The sequence below is a fragment of the Gossypium hirsutum genome, chromosome D07 (assembly GCF_007990345.1).
Source record: "Gossypium hirsutum isolate 1008001.06 chromosome D07, Gossypium_hirsutum_v2.1, whole genome shotgun sequence".
Lineage (NCBI taxonomy): Eukaryota > Viridiplantae > Streptophyta > Magnoliopsida > Malvales > Malvaceae > Gossypium > Gossypium hirsutum.
This window is the reverse complement of record NC_053443.1, coordinates 23116105-23123862: the sequence shown is the minus strand read 5'-3', so window position 1 is coordinate 23123862 and position 7758 is coordinate 23116105.

The following is a 7758-nucleotide window of genomic DNA, read 5'->3' as shown; positions in this document are numbered from 1 at the left end:
TAGGTCGTAACTCATAATTTTGTAAACACTTTTTTTCCTTGCTTTAATTTTTTAGGTCTTATTTCAATTCAAAATTTACATGTAATATACATTTAAAAGAATTGGTTCATTTATACTGACTTATTGGTCGATTTAGGATCCACATTTGACTAATTAAGAAAATGATTTTAGAAAATAATTTTTCTTTTAATTTTAAATTATCTATCTAAAAGTTGGGTGGTACATCGCAAGTCATTTTAGAATCCACACTCAATCTTCTAAGGATCAAACTCAAAACTTATGTCCACAAAAGACTTAAACAGCAAGTATTTTGTCACTCTACTAGTGGTATAGTTGACAATTTTTTTAAAATAATATATATGACTTTTTTTAAGGTTGAGGGAATAAAATTATCTAAAAATAAACTCATAATTAATATTAACGGAAGACCTTTAACACAAATCTCTTACCACTTCATATATGGTTCAATTAATTTTAAATAAAATGTCTTAATAAAGTAATATATATATAATCACATGTGAATTAATCTACATTATTAGATCATTATTCTTAAAAATTCATTCTTATTATTTAAGAGTATAACACTTATCCATAAGACAAATACTGAGAATAAAAAAATACTAACCAAACATATTATTGTATTTTAGTCTTGAATGTTTTTTCTTTTTTCAGGAAGTATAATAATACTAATCATTATTTAACGGGCAATTTATCAATAAAAGCCCTTTTTTTTCAAAAATTACAGAAATGGGCCCATTATTTAATTATTTACCGGAATTGTCCATTTTTCGCGAAATCGCATCGACGTCAGCGCGATGTCAGGGTACGCGTCAGGAAATCGCGTCCACGTTGAGGATGCGATTTGTTGCCACGTCAGCAACTCGCGCTGACGTGGACGCGATTTCGGCCCGCGCGTGAACAGTACCCAACGGTAAAAAAAACTATAAATACCCCCACCCTTTTTTATTTTTTCACAAACAAATTCTTTCTCATATTTCCTCTCAATTTCCACTCAATTTCCTTCCAAAATTCTCTCAATTTCCTTCCAAAATTCTCTCAAATCCATATTTAATTTCAATTTGCTCTCAATTTCCTTTTTTAAAATAATTTTAAAATTTTTTTATATTTTTATAAATCGTAAAAATTTGTACGATTTCATCAATGGCCGAATCATTGATTCATCTTGATAAGCATCACATATCGGTGGAACAAATGAAAATGGTAAGTGTTAAATTTAATTTTTAAATATTATTTAAGAATTCTTTATTTATGCATTTTTAGATAATTATTAATTTATTATTTGTTATAAAAGTCTGTAGATCGGGTATTGGAACGCAATATCCGGAATATACATGCTCCTCCATCACCGTTGGTAGAAAACTACCTGCGGGAAGCGGGTTTTTGGCACGTGGCAACGGTAGGCCGGGGATGTAAGTTGGACTCGAAATTGATCAGTGCGTTGATCGAGAGGTGGAGACCCGAGACACACACATTCCATCTTCCATGTGGAGAGTGCACTACCACTCTAGAAGATGTCCGTCTGCAATTGAGATTGCCGGTGGACGGGTACCCAGTCACCGGGTCTACCCAATCTAGCAATTGGGAGGCGGTGTGCTACGAGCTTTTGGGCGCTATTCCGGAGAAAATGGAGGGAGGTAAGGTCGAGATGGGCTGGTTACGTGACACATTCCCTGATCCGGATGAAGATTCAACCGAAATTGAAAGAATCTGATATGTTCGGGCATATATTCTTCAATTAATTAGAGGTTATCTGATGCCCGACACGTCACAGAGCCGCGTACATCTAAGATGGCTGCTGAAACTCGTTGATTTTAGAGCAGCCGGTGAATTAAGTTGGGGCTCTGCCGTCTTGGCAACGTTATATCGGGAGATGTGCGAGGCGACGCGACTGAGGAGCGCAAACATCGGAGGTTGCCTGTCACTACTGCAGTCATAGGCACGGTTTCACTTTACATTTCTACGTCTTCGAGTGAACCACTCATATACATTCCTGCTCATAACGAGGTAAATTTTATATTACATTTTACAATTATTATGTAGATTTTTAAAAATAAAAGTATGCTAAAAATTTATTTAATTAAGTGGAACCATCCGGCAAGTTATGCTCGATTATCGTCCTCTCTTGAAGATATAGGCTTCTATTAGACCAACGGTCGGAAGCACAAGTAAGTATTATTGCAAATAGATATTTCCATACATTCGCTAGTCGATTGGTATTTAGTATTTAGTATTTAGTATTATGTATATAACTAATATTTCTATCATGTTCATATAGTTTCAATGGACACCATACGAGGATCCGGCAATTCGGGCAGTAATTCCAGAAGAGTTTTTACAAAATCTACAAGCTTGGCACGTGAAAGTCGTGTTGATCAACTACGCAACCGTGGAGCCGCACCAGACAGACAGAGTTCTACGACAGTTTGGATGTAGACAACCAATTCCAGTGGATCCTGAGGTGTTTGACGATCAACACAAAGTCGACCTTCGGCAATTGAATACGGATTGGATGAGATACTGGTCTGAGTACATGGAAATTTGGGAAGATCGGTATGAATATCTACCTACTCGGAAACCAATCATCGTTCCGGAGTTAGCGTGCGTTCCAGAATACATGCAATGGTTTAGGATCCATGGAAAGTCGTATTTACTGACGCCAGAGGAGAGGCAGTGGCAAATAAGTGTCGAAAGGGAAAGGCGTAGGCCTCTAAATCCAAGACGACAAGACGATGAAGGCAGCCCCTCAACGAGGCCCAGACATTCACCCGGCTCATCATCAGCGGCCATGCAATCACCAGGCCCAACGAGAGCACCGACGCAGTCACCCGACGTAGCAGTTCAACCGATAATACCCACGCAACCGCCTTTTCAGATAATGCCAGGTGCGTTTCCTAGCCCTTATATGTACCCTAACCCTTATATGTATCCTTTTCTGAGTCCTATGGCAGGTTGAAGCCAAATGCCCGGTTCAGCTCCATTTCCTATTATACCGAGCGGACCGTCGATGTATAGGCCAGCGACGCACGAGGGATCGCAATGGGGGCCATCGAGGAGCTCTCCTTTTTACCAATCCCCACCAACGTATGGGTTTCAAACACCGTCACCGTTCTTGATGGAAACACCTCCACATACACTATTCTTTGAAGGTAGATCATCGTCCCAAGTTTGACAACCAGATGCCGAACCGGAAGAACCAGAATCCCCACCGGAGGAACAACAACCGCCACTGAAAGCTAAAGAAAAGAGGAATCCAGCGCGTAACCGTCGACGGCCGCCATGTGGCACTGAATCCCCCGGGCATAGTGATTGATTGCCGTATTTAAATTTATTTGTACAAATATTTTGAATATTTTGATATTATTTTATATAAAAAGATAGAAATTTTTTGAGTTATTTTGATATTATTTGATGTAATAAAATAGAAGTTTATTTGATGTAATAAAATAGAAGTTTATTTGATGTAATAAAATAAAAAAAATTTCGAGTTATTTTGATATTATTTGATGTAATAAAATAGAAGTTTATTTGATGTAATAAAAACCCTAACCTAATTTAACCTTAAACCCTAACCTAATTTAATTAAAAACCCTAACTCTAATCTAATTTAATTAAAAACCCTAACCCTAACCTAATTTAATTAAAAACCCTAAACCTTAACTTAAAAACTCTAAACATTAACTTTAAAAACCCTAACCTAATTTAATACAAAACCCTTAAAAACCCTAACTCTAACCTAATTTAATTAAAAACCCTAACCCTAACCTAATTTAATTAAAAACCCTAAACCTTAACTTAAAACTCCTAAACCTTAACTTTAAAAACCCTAACCTAATTTAATACAAAACCATAACCTAATTTAATTAAAACCCCTAACCCTAAACCCTAAAACCCTAACCCTAACCTAATTTAATTAAAAACCCTAAACCTTAACTTTAACCCTAACCTAATTTAATTAAAAACCCTAATCCTAACCTAATTTAATTAAAAACCCTAACCCTAACTTAACCTTAACTTAAAAACCCTAAACCTTAACTTTAAAAATCCTAACATAATTTAACTAAAAACCCTAACCCTAACCTAATTTAATTAGAAACCCTAACCCTAACCTAATTTAATTAAAACCCTAACCCCTTAACTTAAAAACCCTAACCCTTAACTTTAAAACCCTACTCCTAACCTAATTTAATTAAAAACCCTAAACTAAGTTAATAATTTTACATTCACGTAATGTTAGATTTGGAAAAATATTTTGACTGCTACTAACAATTAATAATTTTATATAATTTGATAATTTTACTAACCATTAATACAATTTTTAGAGTTAATAATTTTACATTCACATAATGTTAGATTTGGAAAAATGTTTTGACTGGTACTAACAATTAATAATTTTATATAATTTGATAATTTTACTAACTAGTAATACAATTTTTTGAGTTAATACAATTTATCAATTAATAATTGCACAAAGTTAATTTTTTTATAATTACATTCAACTATTGCGATTAGGGCATGACGACTTGTATGGCCTGGATTCCTACACCATCCGCACAACTTCGTTTGACTAGCTGTTTCTCGGATATCCATATTGTTACGTATTTTAGTCGAGCAAGGTCGACCCTTTGGTTTGCGACGTAATTCTCTATCCGGTAACAGCTTAAAAGGAGCAACAGATACGGGCGGCCACTTACGTTCATCTGGGACCGGTGGGAAAACGTGTCTCTAGACGTTGTACATGTTTTCTAATTTGTACACTTCGTCCACATAACTCATCGGATCCAGACGGAGTTTCTGACAAGCTGCAATAACATGAGCGCATGGATAACGAAGTGCATCAAACATCCCACAGTCACAAGTCCTATTTCACAAGTGTACACGATATTGCCCGCCAACAACACCTTGGTGCGGTCTGTCAAACTCTGTCACGCGAAACCATAAATTGTCTCGATCGTGATACACTGTGTGCATGGTGTTTGCCCTCGCTTTGGCCTTGTTAATTTCTTGAACTACCTTACTGCACCATACATGGCCTTCCTGCATCTGGCCTGCATAACTTGCTGCTAGCTTTGGAAATAGCACCGCCAAACGAAAATATGTCTCTCGCACAATCGATGTTATTGGTAGATGGCGCGTTCCTTTAAGAACAGAATTTATGCATTCAGCCAGGTTCAACGTCATATGGTCATATCATAGGCCGTCGTCGTATGCTTGTGCCCACTGTTCGAAATGTATGTTACAAAGGTAGTCCGCCCCTTCTCCGTTAATTGAACGTAAAATTGCCAACATCTCGTAAAAATGATCTTTATTTATTTCATACCCTGCCAATATAAGATCATAGCGAATAATTTATACCACTTCTACCAATAAAACTAATTCAAATTGACAAACGAAATAACACAGATATAGACTAAATACCCATGTTGGTTATTTGTAGTCGTTCGCTCTTAGATGGATATTGCCTGTAGTAGTTCGAAGCAACGTGTCTTAGGCAATATCTATGGTGTGTGCGCTGCCATAAGCTTCCCTCTCGATCAAATGCAGCTAGTATACCGGCGCCCCAATCTGAAATAACACAGATATCAGGTTGGGGGCACACATGCCTCCTTAACCTAGAGAGAAAGAAATCTCAGTCATCAGACGACTCCCCCGGTGTTATTGTAAATGCAATTGGAAGAATTCTCCCACCGCCATCCCGTGCCACTACAAGCAATAGCCGATGAGTATACCTACCGAACATAAAGGTACCGTCAATTTGTACCAACAGCTTGCAGTATGGAAATGCGTCTCGGCATTGCTTAAAGGTCCAAAACAGGCATTTGAACAATTGGCATCCACGTAGCAATCGGCCGTTGTAGTATGCATGTTCCGTTTCAAGGTCTGTGATGGCACCTAGGACGTATCTCTCTAGCACCTGACACCACTGCCATATTACATTATATGAGGCGTCCCACCCACTATGCATCTTCTCCAACGCCTTTTTCTTAACTATCTAAGCCTTGCGGTAAGAGGGCGTGTACCCCATTTGGCTACGGATATTGGCAATTAACACCGGTACTGAAGTCCTAGGATATGCTTTTATCGTGGGTAGTATCAAGCTAGCTAACATAGCTGAATCCATTTTGGGATGATTTTGTGAAACACCTATAAAGGGAGTATATTAAATAATGCAACATTTCATAATAAAAGTATTATTCAGATACCGTCAATACTGTACCTGCAGCACATGTATATGGACATTTGTACTTTTTTATCTCTCACAACTCTGTCATTTTCCTTAACAATGCGTAGATTTTCCATGAACATGTGCCGTCTTGCACCGCACACTTCGCCTCAAACTTATCAGATTTTGATTTAACGACGTGGTAGTTAACGTCGTTTTTGATACTATGTTGTTTCAAAGCACCAATAAAACTATCCTTGTTGGTAAACTGATTACCAACTTCAAGTTCACCGAAATCTACCCACGAACTTGTACGATCACGCAACCGGTGTGGTAGATCTGAAAACTCTAACGCATCATCTGCAGACAGATCGACATTATGCATGCGGGTTAGAGGTGAGTATGCTCTGAATCGTGGATTTTCTTCCTCATCTGAACTCCTTTCAGCATCTTCAGCTTCTGTTGGAATAGGCTTCGGTTCAGAAAATAAGCCAACTTCTGCATCATCCGGCCTGGGCTCTCGAGGTGGATCCATATCGGAGTCATCTTCTAACCCACAATCATTTGCAGTGTACGAGGTCCCCTCACCGATTGACGTCGTAGGGAGTACATCATCCCTTCTTCTGGGCATTTGATAATGTCCCCAATTGGATGTAGATTGCCACCCACTAAAACTTGATGCCACTCCCCAGTACGTATTTCTAGCATCAAACATCGAGCCACCGACGTACATGTCTCATCCACCGACAGAGTGTCTTACAGGGGATGTGCATTCAACACCGCTATCGAACATGGGTTGTTCTGTATTTTGTAACCCGCTGACCGAGTGTCGGCCAGGGGTGGTGTATACATCTCGAACACCGGTTGCAAGTACATCAGTTGGCGATGTAAATTGTACATATAACTCAATATAAGGTGCTCCACTAGCAAGATGAGTCTGCACCATTGCCTCCAAGCTACGAGCACCTTTTATGTCGAACGAGTCATATGTCACCGAATCAACAGAAGAACAAAATCGATACGTGATAGACAGAACTTTCATTGGCGTCGTTCCGAAAATTTTACGCCTAATTCTTTTACGAAGTTCTGTCAAATCTATGTTCTGGTTAAAAACCAGTCGTACCGTATTCTCTTACAAAAAAACAACACCATTCTCGGTGTGACAAACCTCACCATCGTAGTAAATAACAGCACTAATACGTTCACTCATATTTGAAACTCTAACCTTCTTAGCCTCTTTAAATTGTTTCTGCTGTGACTTATGCATTCTAAAAACATTTTCTGCCTAATTTATAGCCTCAGACCAAACATGCTACTGTAGCAAAAGCGCGTCCACGAGGGCGCGATTTTAAAAATTCTTCTCAAATAGCATCCTGCTAGAAGCGATTTTATACTATTTGCTCAGAAACGTCAAAAAAATAATTATTTCTTTCGTGACCTACTGTAGCAAAAGCGTGTCCACGAGGGCGCGATTTCACAAATTCTTATCAAATAGCATCCTGCTAGAAGCGATTTTATACTATTTGCTCAGAAACGTCAAAAAAATAATTATTTCTTCCGTGACCTACTGTAGCAAA